The sequence below is a fragment of the Simochromis diagramma genome, unplaced genomic scaffold, assembly GCF_900408965.1.
Source record: "Simochromis diagramma unplaced genomic scaffold, fSimDia1.1 OVJJ01000091.1, whole genome shotgun sequence".
In the NCBI taxonomy this organism is placed as follows: Eukaryota; Metazoa; Chordata; class Actinopteri; order Cichliformes; family Cichlidae; genus Simochromis; species Simochromis diagramma.
Genome location: NW_024386901.1, coordinates 1,740,821 through 1,757,663, shown reverse-complemented (window position 1 = coordinate 1,757,663; position 16,843 = coordinate 1,740,821). Strand labels below are relative to the sequence as shown.

Here is a 16,843-nt window from a genome sequence, read left to right as displayed (position 1 = left end):
TGCATACATAAACTAACTGAATTCACATCTCCTCACTATAAATGTACATACCTAGTCATTTTTAATACTGCGGCTACAAAAACACTGCTGACACACACTCAATGCTAGAGCCCGACCAATACACCTTGCAGCAACAGAGTTCTGGGTTCAGATACCCAGGCTTCTGAGGGTGGCCTTTCTGTGTGGGGTGTGCATGTGCTCCCTGTTCCTACGGGGTTTTCTCCAACTCAAGAATTTTTTTGCTCTCTAAAAGTCAGCAACTGAAGTGAGTTTCCTGGATGTACGCAAGGTGCTTTTCATTATGCTCAGGCATGTAAACTCCTCTTAGCAAGGATGTGTGAGAGCTATGAGGAAGCTGCCGAATGAGAAATCCTGTCATCAGTTAAGTGTAACGTGCTGCACGGCTGTATCAACAGAAAGGCCCAGACTGGATTCTGGATTCAAACCCAGAACCTTCTTGCTGTAAGGCATCAGTGCTACCTTCCACACCGCCGTGTTCCTCTGAATTCCTACTGGTTAGGAAACTTCATTGCAGACGAACGAGCTGTAGTCAGTTCACTACCATCTCTGCTGCTACGGTGCTGCATGCACTACTGCACATATTTATTTTTCCCCACTTTAAAACTTAGACCTTGTGTACAGATCAGTCTTCACTGGAGTTTCCTAACGACCTATATATTGATTTGAACTGTTATCTGGACAACTATATAGCACATAGCTGTCTAACAGTCTATCAAACAATCTGTTACTGTTTAATCTGATGTTACAATTCTTTATTGTAACATATTTACTTTGTGTGTCCGACTATGTGATGTTTCATTACACAAGCAGTCAGTCACACAATATAACTGTGTGACTGAACTGTTATATTACCTGTAAAGGTGGGATTAGGCCTCTTCAATAATCCTTTACGTACATCTCTTTCTAAACCATGTGTGCGCTGACTGAAAATAGCCCTGACAAAACAGATTTATCAGTTGCTGCAGGTTAATAAGGAATAAGGGGAAATGCAAACCTTTCCAAACAGAACACTGCTGACATGGTCACACTGTCAAAACAGGACAAACTGGCCATTTGATATAAGATTACATCACAAAAATCACTGAACCACTATTAACTTCATGTTTTACTGCAAGTACGTTATGAAAAAGGGACAAACTAAACTAGCGACACTTAGCAAACAACCATACTGTACACACACAGATGTTACTGAGATCCTTTGACTACAGCAGAATTCCTCAGTGTTCAGATGAAGCTGTAACAGAGGAGCAGTCCTAAACTCAGCATAAAAAACAAATGAGAACCATAGAGTAGGTAGAGGACAGTGGTTAGTTATAGAGAAAATCAGGGAAAGAAAGAAGAAACAGAAACAAACCAGTAAGTGGGGACAAAACGGGTGGTGGTGGTGGGGGTTTACAAAGCCCTTTGCATGATCTCTATGACAAATCATAACTTGCTTACTGAGAAATGTTATGTTCTCTGGACAGTGTGGGTTTATCTAGTACATCTTGTTACCTAAAATGATTAGAATGTAAGGAGAGCAGTTAGTAGGTGTCCCGTAGGTGCCAGATCTTTGTGATGTGTGGGGCTAGAAATAGACCTTCCACAAGTGTCAGCACATAGCATTAAACCAGGCTCAGACACAGGCTTAGGCTCGGTCTGACAAGAAAAACAAAGTGAAAGATTTTGGTTCTCTAAATATCTCAGAGTTACTGGAAAGGTTTACACTCATTAATATGACCACAAGAAGCCATCCAAGAAGAATTATGGAAGAATTCTTCATTTTATTTTTGAAATAATGATGGAAACTAGGTTTGGTTTGTAAACTGGGACAAATAAAACATTCAGTATGTCATAAAGATGGTGTTTAGATCTAAAAGAAATTGGTTTCAAAGTGTGTGTTCTCAAATTGACTTATCAGTGCAGTCAGCCTCTGCTATGCTTTGTTTGTCTAACTATTAGTGAGTGAATTTAAACAAACCTACGCCTCCAAGACTAAAAGAAAATTATTTTGAGGACTTCAGCCAAGAATTTACATGTCTCTGCATAAAACATTCTTTACAATAATCACATTTAAAGGATTAGGCTATTGAACAGAAAACAGTAAAAATTATTTAAAGAATAATTAACTTGGACAACTACATTGAACTGCTAACTAACCTCAGTTAAATACTTTACAGAAGTCACTGCAGATCCATTTAATGTGGTCAATAACTGCCCTACATATTTCCATCCTATTAGAAGGCTGGCAGAAGGATTTCTACATATTTGAATAGTCTTGAGGCAAACTGAAAATTTTATAGTCACATCTGAGAGCATTGTAAATTTACAAATTCTCACTTTTAAAAAGTCCCTTTGATGTGTCAGAAAACTGTACAACATGACCTGCAAATCAATGCACTGCTCAGTCTCAGTCAAGCCTTCCATAATCACATCAGCGTCTTATGAGGCCCAAATCCTAAAGGTCTACCTGGCTCGGAATACATTTTCGTTCAAAGAGAGCTTTATAAGCCAGATGAGCTTCTTTCTTCAGGTGCAGAAGCATCTCAACTAAGCCAAGATTGTAATACGAGTGACCTCTAGACTACCGCTTGAAATAGTACTTGTTAAAATAGGAAGATGTAGGACAGAATCATGTTTTAAATCATTATTCTAGAAGAAGAGTGAGCAAAACTAATATTACTGTTTGAAACACTGGCACCTTCAGAGGGCAGGAACATATTTAAGACTACTAAAGATTGATTGTACTGTCAGCAGTAGCAGCAGCTGTAGTTTGACCACATCAACTAGGACAATACTATTACTGACAGTTGTGACAGCAACTGAACGCACCCCCAAGCCAAAGTTTCATATCACAAAAAAAGCTCTATTCCGACAGGACCAGTTTCAGGTTTCTATCACACAATGCTGCTGAGTGAGGTCATCTTCTAGCAGGTAAATAGACTGAAAGAGCATCCAGTACAAAGGCTCAGTCACAATGCTAGAAGCCACCAAGTGAAAATCTGGCATTTTCAGTCCTGAGGAAAAATTCAGTATTCCACGTTTGGCAAGTGATTGATAGCATTGACATTGACTCCTAAAACCCCAATTACACAGGCCTAGAGACAGGTCGGTGACCCCCGGTATCACAAAATCCCAAATGGAAACTAGCTGGTAATTGTATCTGCTTACCAGCTTTAAAGTAAAAGTTGCGCCTTACCACTGCAACTTTACTTTCCATTTCCAGTTTGCGTTGCACATTTTCAAGTTTCATTAAAGGTCAGAGAGCAAATGATGATGATATGGTCTGCATGTAAGTTGTAAGTTGGTGTCATCGATACAAACGGAGTGACCGCACAAGTCTGCTAGTGACACCATCTTTGCAACAGATTTCAACATTGAAAACATTAAAATAAAATAAAATTCAATCAATCGCCAGCTGGTCAGGAAATATACATTTTATCTTTAGTCACAGGAGGTCAATGTGTGGGTTTGCTGGTCAGTCACTAAGACTGTGTGGCTAACTGAGGCTCACAGATACACTGCCACTCAAACGTTTGGACACACCTTCCCATTTAATGGTTTTTCTTTATTTTTACTACTTTCTACATTGTAGATACATACCGAAGACATCAAATATATGAAGAAAGATATATGGAATTATGCAGCAAAGAAAAAAACTGATAAATCACTCTGTCTTATATTTTAGATTCCTGAAAGTAGCCACCCTTTGCCATGATGACAGCACTGTAAACTCTGAATGTGCTCTCAGTGAGCTTCATGGTGTAGTCGCCTGAAATGGTTTCACTTCACAGGTGTGCCATGTCAGAGTTTATTTGCGGAATTTCTTGCCTTCTTAATGGGGTTGGGGTCATCAATTGCATTGTGCAGAAGTCAGGTTTGTACACAGCTGACAACCCTGTTTGACAAATTTTAGATTTCATAAGTAAAGAGACACAACAGTCCATCATGACTTTAAGAACTGAAGGTCAGTCAGTCCAGACAATTGCTAAAAACGTTGAATGTGTCCCCAAGTGCAGTCGCAAAAACCATCAAATACTATGGCGAAACTGGCTCACATGAGGATCGCCCCAAGAAAGGACGACCAAGAGTCACCTCTGCTGCTGAGGATAAATCCATCCGAGTCACCAGACTCAGAAAACACAAGTTCCCAGCACCTCAGAGTAGAGCCCAGATAAATGTCACACAGAGTTCCAGTAGCATCTCTACATCAACTGTTCAGAGGAGACTGGTGTGAATCAGACCTTTACTGTATGGTCAGATAGCTGCTAAGAAACCACTACTAAGGAAAAGCAACAATCAGAAGAGTTTGTTTGGACCAAAAGACCCAAGGAATGGACATCTGATGAAAATCTTTGGTCTGATGAGTCTAAATTTGAGATTTTTGGTTCGACCCACCGTGTCTTTTAGATAGTCACCGTGAAGCATGGAGGGGGAGGTGTAATGGTGAGGGTGCATTACTGGTGACACTGTTGGGGATTTATTCACAATTGATATCACATGGAACCAGCATGGCTACCCCAGCATCCAGCAGCGACATGCAATCCCATCCAGTTTGCATTTAGTTGGACCAACATTTATTTTTCAACAGGACAAAGATGTCAAACACACCTCCAGGCTGTGCAAGGGTTATTTGATCAAGAAGGAGAGTGATGGATTTCTGCACCAGATATCCTGACCTCCACAGTCACCTGACCTAAACCCAGTCAAGATGGTTTGGGATGAGATGGACCGCAGAGTGAAGGCAAAAGGTCCAACCAGTGCTCAGCATCCCTGCGAACTCCTTCAAGAGTGTTGAAAACTATTTCAGGTGACGACCTCATGAAGGTCATCAAGAGAATGCCAAAAATGTGCAAAGCAGTGATCAAAGCAAAGGGTGGCTATTTTGAATAATCTAAAATATAAAACATGTTTTGAGTTGTTTCACTCTTTTTTTGTTTACTACATAATTCCGTACGTGTTCATTCATAGTTTTGATGCCTTCAGTGAGAATCTACAATGTAAATAAAATAAAGGAAAATCATTATATAAGAAGGTGTGTCCAAACTTTTGACTGGTAGTGTACATTGGTTTCCTGATATCAGCTGATATTTGCCCATCAAAGACACATCAGGGTTTCCAGTTTGTGCCAATAAAAATCTTTTGTAATTAAGAAATTGTGTCATTTCATAATTATCTACAATACTGCACTATCTGTAGGACATGTAACTGAGTACACTTGCCTGTCCAGGGATATATCTCTACCACTTTTGGGATAGGAACTGAAAGATGGTGAACTATGGTTAGGCAGGGTGGAGTCAGAGGAAACTCTAGTGTAGCTCGCAGTCATTATGTGGAAATCTAAAATCTTTTAATTACGTTTCGTATCATTTCGATGCCAATGACATTCAGCTTTATCCACCCTAGTCCATCTTATTTAACCCAGATTAGTATAAGCTCGCTAGCAATTACCTTGCTTTGAACACCAACAATGCTGAGACCATAATTATAGCTCCTTGTGAACTATAACCTAAAATGAGTCAGACTCGTACGTTTTTTGTTCAACGGCTAAGTCCAGCATTCAGAATCTTAGTGTAATATTTGATTCTTCTTTGGGGTTCGACTTGCATATAAAATCTTTGTCTCGATTCCTGTTTCTTTCATTTAAAGAACATTTCTAAACTGTGACTTATGTTCTCCTTAGTTGAAATGGAAAATAATGTTTATCGTTTTTGTTTTTTCATTTAGATTACTGTAATGGCCTGCTTACCAGCTTGGACAAAGTTTTACTTTCACACTTCCAAGCAATACAAAATGCTGCGGCCAGGCTAGTAACATCTTCTAGAAAGCAAGTCCACATCACTAGCATTCATACTCTTTACACTGGCTCCCAACAGGTTTACGATTCATTTTAAAATCCTTGTAATAACATACGAAATAAGACACGGTCAAGGTCCAGATTATATACACTGCTCCTCACCATGTTCACGGGTTCAGAATCTGTTAGTTGTTTGCTGTACACAACTAAAGACTGGGGAGAATGAGCCTTTAAGTCTGTGGGACCGAGGCAATGGAAGAGTCTACCGCCACAACTACGTCTAGTTGACTCTGTGGGTGCTTTTAAAAAGCAGTAAAAACTTTTAATAAAACAGGCTTTGTGTTGATTTTATTGGATTATTATTATTATTATTATTATTATTATTATTATTATTATTATTATTATTATCATCATCATCATCATCATCATCGTTATTATTATTATTAATTTGTTTGTCTTTTAGAAATCTTTTTCTTAATTGTGTCTTATTTTATCTTTTTTTTTGGCTATTATGGCACTTAATGTTTTTAATTTTACTTTTTTTGTGTAAAGCTCTTAATAAATGTTACTTACTTCCAATATTGGTTCTTAAGCATACCAGATATGCTGAAATTATATATTTATTGGACCTATGAATTATCTATATGCAAGTAGTGTATATGCACAAACTAACACCAGAACAGCCACTTAACTAGAGAGCTATGGAAATCACAAGATAGAAAGTACAGGTGATAGCAGGCTAGCAGCAACTGAACTTTCTAAATAACAGTGAGATTAATTATCTACCAAACAAACTCGGGCAGCTGTTAACATACAGTGCAAACCAGATCCAACCGAGCTCTACTTGTGGGAAGCACTGATATATAAATACTGACCAATTTGTATTGATGTTGGATTTTTTTTAAGCACCCTAAAAACAGATATCAGTATCAGCACCACAAATGCATAAATAACTCAGACAGTTCCATCGCTCCTGCTGGCCTTAACAGCTTTTTCACTGGAAACCCTATTACAATCAATGCAACAAATTCATTGTTGAAACTATTTTCAGCTGTAGGTAGGAAAGATGAGAAAGTGTCTCATAGATCTAAAATAACTTCATCCACAATTTAATAACAGCTAGACTGAACCAGAAGAAACTGAACCATTATCAGCACAAGTCCCTTGGCTGGAAAACTTAAATTTAAAGCAGGTAGACTGCAAAATCTAAAGCCTGGGATGAGTTTATCAGCAGAGTCACCTTGTGCAATTTTCTTCCAACCCTGTAACACCTTCTGCTTGCTCTGTGTCTTTCTATTTCACATCGAGGGTGAGAGACAGTGAGGAAGGACTACAACAGTGAATTGATGGAAGAAAAAAAAAAAAAAAAAAAAAAGAGAGAGAAAGTCGGTAAGAATTCAAAGCTTCACTTGACCCATATACCTGCAGCCAGCAGATAGGTGAAGACACTGAATGCTAAGAGAGTTGAAGTGGTTTTACGTCTGTGTTCTGTGAAACAGTATAAAGCCAGTCGTTCGAAAAAAGAAAAAACCCATAGCACACACAGGTCTGCACTGTGTAGACAGGTTTAGAAAAAAGTGATGTAATATATTTAGTGAAACCACAGGGTCACTTAAAAAAAGATATAGCTTTCAGGTCCCCATTCATGCAAAAAGAAACCTCTCTCAACATGAACATTGCTTTCTTTCATCTCTCTCGTTTTCCCAGTTGATATCAACACTGTTAATAGGGCTGTTTGATATAACGATATATATCGGATGACGATATAAAAACATTATCGTTTCATTTTATGCTATCGTTTGTTTCGTGGTGTCGCAAAATAAACTGTTTACGGCAATATTTTTTTCATGGTTTTGATGGTCACTGTAGTTATTAATTTCTTAAAGTTCTCTCTTTCTCTTATATTTAATATAACCACACTAGGGACGGACAAGCGCCTGTTTTTATGCGTTGTCGTTAGCAGCAACGACAGTAACAGCATCGCGTGTCTGCTTGTTTATGTTCCACATAAACCTTTCACAATAAAGCTCAAGATCCTGTTGAGATTTTTCACATGAATCACGTGAAAGAGCAGATTATTTACGGATGAGAAGTAAAAAAGAGCCGCCAGGTGCTAAAAAATAAACCTTAGACTCAAACGTTAGAACAGGCTTTTCCCTGCAGCACGCCGTGTAACAAAGAAAACGGCGGCCGTTACAACTTATGTCTAAAAATGTATAGTTTCATGCATCGGATAAAACACTCGACTCCAGCTGGAAACACTTCCCGCAAGTCGAGCTGCCTGAGATTCACATAATTTACAGAAAATGTTACATTTTTGTGATTTATATCGTTATGGGACGATAGACTTCTTATATCGGGATATGAGATTTTGGTCAGATCGCACAGCCCTAACTTAATATCAAAAAAATTTTACAGACTTTTATAGATTTTCCAGTCGCCTTTACAGACCTCTGTTACTTGTCCCTCCTTTGCCATTTAATCATGTTAAGTTGGGCTGTGGTTCATATTGTTGAGGTGTACTGTTCTGACTTTCTTTGCCATTTAAAAATGGCAATAAAATAAAATAAGTGGTGGTGGGGGGAGGGGGGAGGTAATGAAACCCCATTCAGAAATGTGGAGCTGGATCTCGTTCAATTATTTTCAACAGTTCTTGACAACATCACCGGTTTCCTTTATTCTGTTAATTTACATAGTGATAGCTTAAACATAAAAAAAACAAAGGGCGACTGTTGCTGTGAAATACTTGCAACGGTAAATCTCTGTCATTACATGTGTGTTTGCAGAAGCCACAAAATGTCCTACTGTTAAGTGCCAGGGCTGACACACTCATAACTTTGAGCAGCTGTTACAACAGCAGGAATCGGCACCAACTGCTTAGAAAACAAAGCTTTACTTAAACCACCAAAGAGCCAATTGACCCCTCTGTGAATGTCAGGAGGGGAGACTTTGTGATAAAACGCAAATGGCTTGTCCCAGGTGTGACCTCTGAAACTAACTGAGCTAACACAAACTCCTTTCAAGCCACTGAAAAGGTGTGAATTTTCATGAGTTTCTCAAATATAATAAAATTTATGGCACAAACAGCAGCTTTTTTGGAATCACCTCCAAGCGCTCCAAACTTACATGCTGACTTTTTTTCCCCTCTCTCAGTTGGAGGAAATGGGAGGCAGAGAATGGGTAGGATTGGGGGACGGGATGGAGTATAACGCTGAATCTCGACAGCCAACCGCAGAAGATCACGCTAATCAGCCAAAAACAAAGACTAGCTCCAGATGCATGTGTAATGACTATGGCTGAATTTGAAACCAGCCCGTTTTATTTACAGAGGTGCATGAAGGACGTTTGCATTTGTTGTCCCTCCAAAACCGTAACCTCTGTGTCAGAATTCTTCACGCACTGAGTTACTTAAACCAGCTTTAAAGTGTGCAGGAAACAGAGCAGATAAAGGCAAAGAAAGTGAAAGAGAGGACATGATATTGAGGCACAATAAATAAGGGAGAAATGAGAGAAACTAGATAGCATCAGTCTGCGACAGGCCTCTGAAGCTAAAGTATTGGCTCCCTGTTCCCAGCTGATACTACTACATATGCTCCAACGTAACAACTGATGTGACAAATTACACCAACATACATGAGACAGAAAGGCATATTTCTGGCATATTACTTAAGATGTTGCAAGCTGTCAGCTTTATGTTTGTGAAAAAAGTAGAACAACAGTAATAACTCACTGCGTTTTATATTTTTGATCTCTTTTTCCACTTGAACAGTTAAAGATTCACCATTACTTTTGTTGCTTAGTGTTAAACTTAAATTCCAGCTGCAATGCAAAGCATGTTCCTGGTTCAACTCTGACCATTTGAACTTGTTACCCATGCATGAATGCACCTTCACAATGCACCGAATGACAATAATAGATGTTTCTGGCACATTTCTCCTTTGTTTTAGATGTAACTAGACTTGACAGGCATCTATAATTAACAGAAGAAATGTAAACAGACAATGTAAATACTGTCTCTAAACTTTTAAAATGCTTACATAGACTACGATAGAATGGAAATAGCAACAAAACACCATAAAAGTCTAAATTTTCATTAACAAGGCTGATAAGGGAAAACTGCACTCAGTACGAACACAGCCATAGCCATAACATAGTAAAGGAGTTTCACATTGACAGCTGGTGTGTGAATACTCTGTCTAAATTCTTCCAGCTGGCAAATTGTCTTATTATGAACATTCTTTTGGTTGGTGCAAGTTGGTTTAAATTTTTTAAGAATAAAGAAAACCAGGGCCTATTCTCTTTCTTAAAATAGCAGAGGGATACTGCTGTTATTGCTATTTTAGTGTCTTTACATTTATCTCACGGTTACCATTTTTGATACAGTGAGGGTTTATTTACAAATACGAAGTTTAATCGTAATGACAAGTCTCTTTAATTAGCCAATGAGTAAGCATGTACTTTCAAGCCTTCATTAATAACTTCTGCTGTAAAGCTTTCTTCTTCTGCATTTAAGTGGTCTTACAGCAACATTTCTCAGGAATTAACAGCTATATGGACGTGTGGTCAGGACAAGCATTAGCATTCTCTTTTTGTGGCCTTGTGCCGTGGGATTATTCAATAGGTTACAAAAAAAAAAAATAGCGCAGCCGAGAGAAATCTAAAACCAGCAGTCAAGGGTATCTGATGTCATGGTGCGGAGAGCCTCCTTCTCAAATGAGTTGTAATTCGGTCCCACGAGTGGGCGGGCTCGAGAGCAACAGGAGAATTTGAGCGATGGGAATAATGGCCAATAAATTCACTCGCTGTGCCTATCAGCAGCTCGTAATTTGCCTGACGCCGACAGAGCATCTGTTTGTGCCAGATGGACCGCTAGCGTCCTGCATGTGTGTGTGTGTGTGCGCGCGCGCTACCGTGACTGAATTGAAAACCGTTATTTATGTGCAAAAGCCATACTGGTCCGCGTGCTTCAAGCTTAGCGCCTAAACTTGAAAATGATAAACTAAGGCCAAGGTTGCCAACGTTAACATATCCTCATCTTGCTGATAAACAAAAAAAGTCAGACTTAAATCGAAGTTGTTATTTGTTTTTACGTTACAGTATCGCCTGTATAATCTTGGAGGCAGCGCTAAAACAGCGGAATTTAAATCGACCGCAAGTATCTCAAAGTGCGGTGACACGAGTCCCCGAATGCCGTATCTGCACCTGCTAACAGTTCAGTGTGAACGATGTGCTAATCGTGTTTCAGCAGCGGCTGTTTTCGACATTGTTACAGAAAGAAAGGCGCGTTGTCAGCACCACAAAAGTTGCAAACGGCGCAAGAAACATTGTTTCCGCTGCGAGCTTTTTTTTTTCTCTTCCCCACCAGAGCATCAGTCCCTTCCAGCACATGAACAGGACCTCGCCTGAATTTCAACAGCAAAGGCGGGCACGTTCAAGCTCTCCCGGGTAGCTGTTGAAATCATTATCGAAGCGCTCACAGGAGCTCGTGAAAGCTCACATATATATTCCGCTTGAATCTCGAAGTAGACATGACAACTAATTGCCATGACTACCCTCTTCTGTTGCCTAACACCGACTGACACTGAGCCCTTCAGAGGAAAGCGACACGGGCTTACTCACCCGTCCTCCCGTCCTAAAACGTGCACGAAGCCGGTTAGAAACTGAGGTGAAGCCAAACCGGGGGCACGCCGCCTTTAACCTGCCAGTCAAAGTGCGCTAGAAAATAAGTTGTGCCGCTCGTCAGCGGCCCAGAGTGTTCAAATAAAGACACAGCTGCCGCTCTGCAGCCCAGAGAAGAAAATAAATCCCTTCTCATTTGGACGGCTTAAAGGAAAAGAAGGACGACAGGCAGAGATGAAGACGGTCAAACTCACCTCTAACGCCTAGCTGCGCTCGAGGATGTGTCCCAACTGTCACCCCCTCCAGCAGGCAGCAGTACTTTATATATCCACAGCGATTAAAAATAGACCGTTTCACGTTCCCGGACACGGTGCGTACTGAGAGTGTAGCTATAGTGATACAGGCTTCATTGGAGGGAGACTCCTCCGCCAGTCTCCCACGACCGGAGAAGAGGTAGTCAATATGGCTGACAAACTCACCGTACCGAGGCGTGGTGAGCAGAGTCCTGCAGATTCACCCACCCCTCCTCCTCACACCGTGCGACTGAAACTCTGCAGAGCAGCCCAGCTGTGGGGTGTAGGACTGGGGTTCAGGAGCTTATCACCCCACCCTCCAAAAAAGGAGACGTTTTATTACCTCACAGACCCTTCTGGTAAATGTGTTGGGTCACATTTTATTTTGAGAAGTGCCCCCCTGCTGCTATGTAATGTGGCAAGTGTGTGACTGTAAAAGTGTTTGTATAGACATTCAGCTAAAAGCACCAAAGCAGTCAAAGCTTTAACGAATGTAGACTCGTTTTTTATTTATTTATTTTTTTAAATGTGCTAACAGTTTGCACTGGGAACCCTCAGTGTTTGTGTAAATCTTGCAGGCATGGCCATTAAATTAGAAACATGAAAAGAAGAAGAGCATGCAGCTCTAACTCCTTCACAGTGCTCCAGATCCATTAGAAATCAGCTTCACATTGAGACAGTGGCAGAGTAATGGCAAAGTGAAATGGCTAGTGTATCATGCATTCAGCACATAGTGGTTCTGGTTCCTTACATCACCTGGGTTTTTATTTATTTATTTTTGCAGCGTGCCCTGCTGACCCTTGCTGGTGAGCTAAAGTGATGAAAAACTCACTTTAAGGCACATCAGTTGGCCAATGATCAGCAATTTTACATTTTCATGTAAATCTTCTACATAAATCAGTCTAATAGGTTGGTTTTTAAGGCGGTATTTTTAAGGTGTGGTCATGAAAGGAGTCTGTTGAGGATGACCAAGGGGCACGCATTAATTTACATCAAACACGAAACAGGACACTGCTGGCGGACCTTAGTGTCAAAAATAAGTGCTGGATTCATGCTGAATGTGTTGGAGTAAGACTGAAGGCACAAGGCAGGCGGTGGGACTGCTTTACAACACATATGCCTCCTTAGTTGTTTAGTCCCTATATTACCCATATGAAGTAGCAGATTCACTCCAGAGCTGCAGTGGTGTCACAGACACTCGTGAAACATTTGACCTCACAGATACGTGCCTTCAGTGAAAGTAGAACAATATCGTCGACACTTGTCTGTCGAGTTTTCCTTCTACCTCAGCAGGCGGTAGCGCCCATCTGCATCTCCTGAAAAAGCTCACCATTCATCCATCCCCGCCTGGAAATGAAAGCTTTATGAAAATAGCCGTGTTGTGAAACAGTCCATGTGGTTATGAAGAGGAGAGATGTGTCATCTTTGAGCTGTGAGTCACTGGCATTCTCGGTTGCCTAAACTTGAAGTTGTAATAAGGAAAAGAAAAAAACCCACACAAGGATAATATCAGCAGATATCAATTGCTGTTTACATCCAATTAGAGCCTGACTAATGGCTTTCTGGAACTGGTGTACATTTTTGCTATTAGGAGCCTCTGATCTGACGGATTTGCTCATTAAGTTTATAATTTATCTTCCAAACATTTTACTCACGCAACGTTTGGGAATAATCCACCCATTAAGTATGTGTAAGTTTGTCCAGGTGTCAAATATCAGCATACAGCATGCAGGGTAACTGAAAGGTATGTGTGCTATCACGGCTGTGTCAGATGTCAGCCTCAAGGAGAAAGTGAAAGAATCTGCTTGAATATGGAGGCCAGATTATAATTGCATATCTCTAGGGGGGCTGATTCATCAGTTTGCATCTTTGGCCTATTTCAGCATCTCTGTCAAAAACGGGTGGTCATAAAGGGAGAACAGAAGAACAAATGGTCTTTGGTTCTTCTGCATTAGAGGTTCAATACTTTTAACATTGTGATGGCGCTCACATTCCTCCCACATATGGTTCCTCTTTTTTGTTCTCACCTCTTCAAGGCCGTGTCCTCTCGCTTTCACTCACCACGGTTTTGTTTTGTTCACTCGGCAGTTTTAGGAAGTAATGTAGTACATTAAATGGGATTACAGTAATCTCATGAGTGCGCTCCATGACACAGTGTGATTCTCTTCCAGTAACATGTGAATTAAGGTCTTCTGCAAACTGAACTAATGAGTCTGGAACACAGATAATCAAACCTTTCGATCCAAAACTGCAATAGGCTTCTCATAAATATCTGACATGCAGCTCTATTCTATTCAAAATCAGTCTATGATTCATCTCTTTGTTAGCCATGTTTAAAAGTTTGTTGGCTGAATGGTTCAGTTTTTAACTCAGAATTTGAAATCCTTTACTTTTTTGCTTTTTTTTTGTTTTAAATTTAATGCATATATAGCACCCAGCCTGCATTTAACATAAATCGCACAACTTAAGGAAACATAATTTACCTGACTGATTATTTAAAATGTCATTTATGTAACACATTGATTGTGCAATCGTTATTTAGGTGTCCTTTTCTTGTTTTAATTGTTAAAGAGACAAGAGTTTAAGGGACTACTGAGATTTTTTTTATTGTACAACACTGACACCCGATGGTTGCGTACGTTTATGAGCACAAGTTGTTAGTCTCCAGGGAAACATCTGTTTTAAAGGGTGCTCCTGTTGCTGTGTTTGGTAACAGATGAAGGCTAATATAGCATAAACCTTTGTTTATATGTATATAATCTGGATCTCCATTTAAAGGTGGAAGAGAAATAAAGATTGTTTATAAAGCTCAGATGGAGAGCCACAATCTAGTTGCATCAGTAGACCAAGAGAAAAAAAAAAATTAATTAATTAAACAATTTGAGTAAACCTGTAGGTTCTACAATTTCCCATATTTTTTGCAAAAAATCTGTAAAGATGCAACCACTAGAGGGTGTAGGTGGGCACTTTCCTTAACCATGACCTTAACCATGAAGTTCAGAGGTCAGTTGTAGATTCATGTGTGTGTTTGTGTGTGGGGTGTGTGTGGGGTGGGGGGTAGTGGAGAAAAGGACACTGGCCTCACTTGTGGAAAAACAAAGACAAGAAAAAATAATTAGTAATAAATGAAAAATGTGCATTGAATTCACACATGGAAAGCAGACCTTGGTTAGTATACATTATATTATTTGCAGTGAAGAACTTACTGCATTCTTATTAATACAAATGTTTAGGTGTTTGCAAACACAGAACAATATATAATGACAGGAATTTCAAAAATCCTGTCCTCATGTACCCAAGTGTTCTTCGCTCTCGAACTCTAAAAAATCCCAAAAATATCAAATGAATTAATAAATTCCCTCCTTAGTAACCCCGTTTAAATCCTGAGTTAAAACTGTGGTGTTACATTTCTGCATTAACCTCTTACTTTTATTACTAAGCCTACAAGACGAGGTTCACTCAAGGGCCTAATTTTCCTTTGTGAGGATTACTGCAGAATGTGCAGGAAATTTACCTGCAGGGGGAAAAAAACCCCCAGTAAGATCCATAGGTGCCGATCCATTCATGAGCCTCTCTGCTCAATAAGGTTAATCTAAAAGAACAAAGTAAAACTTCTGCTCAAATATTTAACTCTCGCTGAGATTATGAAAGGCTTTTTAAAGCATGACTGATTAACAAGGCTGGAAGACTATAGAATATAGCAGGATCTTACAAATGCAATCACACAGACAAGATTGCGCATACAGAACACAATCATTCATATCAGCACTTCAGAGACAAGTTAAATGTGCTTCAAAGTTTGAAGTACAGTGTACTTTAGAACAGGCCTTTCACTGATTACACACTCACCAGCAGTCTTTGTTGGTTCATTTAATACCCCAATGAGGGCGAAAATATCAGCTGTGTCTTTCAAATATTTAATTTTTTCCCCCAAGTATTATTGTGTTTTGAAAAGACTCTAATTGCAAGGATTCAGAGAGTCACAGCGCAGAGGGTCCGTACCCAAACTAAGCATGTTTCCTCACTCAGTCAGTGCCTGCTCCTCTGCTATCTCCACATGCAATTCCCATGATCCAGAAACTTACCACTCAGCATTCCCTACTGCTTGATCAGTGACTATAATGCTTCAGACCAAGCCAAAACATTTTACCTTAATTCTTGTTGGAGCAAAACTTTTTCCTGGGCAACAGCCGAGGACACTTATCATCTTTTACTGCTTTTCTAGGTGTGAAAGTGTCTGACCATCCCACTCAAAGCAAGCTAAGCTGCTCATTTCTTTAGGCAAAGCCTTCTATAGTGTATTGGAATATTCCATCATGGTCAGAACCTTTACTGCTGACTTTGTAAGGAAAGAACATGAGCCTAAACTATTGGAGCCTCTCACAGCTAACCCATTTAAAAACTACTGAAGAGTGTCGACTTAAAACAAACTTCGGCCACTGTCCTTACCTATATTCTTTGCCCATTTCTTGCAGTTCTTCTGTACAGGAACAGTTGCGGCTCAGGAGGTAGAGCAGGTTATCAGCTGATCAAAAGGTTGGTGGTTCAGTCCAGTCTGCATGCCATGGTCTCTGACACCACCATTAGCATGAATGTTAAATAGAAAGCACTTAACTGTATCACAAAGTGCTTGTATGAATGGGCGTGTGCTTTGAGTGCTCAGGTAGAGCAGAAAGGCCTTATATAAGAACCAGTCCATTCACCATTCTCTAACTCCTGAAAGAACTGGTGCAAATTTCCGGTGTGCTCAATGCACTTTTCCCCACCAAAACTCTGCTAGGAACGAGTGCTAGTAGGTGCATACATTGTGGTGAACATAGGAATTTAGTTATGTCCCATTCAGCCAAAAGACACAGCTTATGAGCAGTGCAGGGAGTGCTAGTTGATTAACCCCTTTTATCTTTAGGCAGCTCAAGCTTAGCATGCATGCATCCTCTTGATTTGATAACCAACTCTCGTCCTCGTTAGTACTGGAGACATAGTGGAGATGAGTATTCTCATCATTAATCCAAATTATCCAGCTAGCACATGTGTTGAATTGCTTCAAATTCCTACCTGCTGTAACTCATACAAGTTAGGAATTTCTTGATTTGCATCTCACTCATTCCAGCTTTTGGGCACCCCTTTTTTAACA

General features: G+C 39.9%; 1 protein-coding gene across 4 annotated transcripts in view; it reads right to left on the bottom strand.

Moving 5' to 3' along the window:
• Positions 1-12,012, bottom strand: part of LOC120735391 (radixin) — a 42,020-nt gene extending 30,008 nt beyond the window's left edge. Inside the window, exon 1 of one of the 4 annotated variants that reach the window (XM_040034736.1) lies at positions 11,896-12,012. The gene's annotated coding sequence lies outside the window, so the exon portion shown is untranslated. The other 3 variants (XM_040034738.1, XM_040034735.1, XM_040034737.1) reach the window with 3 other exon arrangements.
• Positions 12,013-16,843: the final 4,831 nt, after the last annotated feature.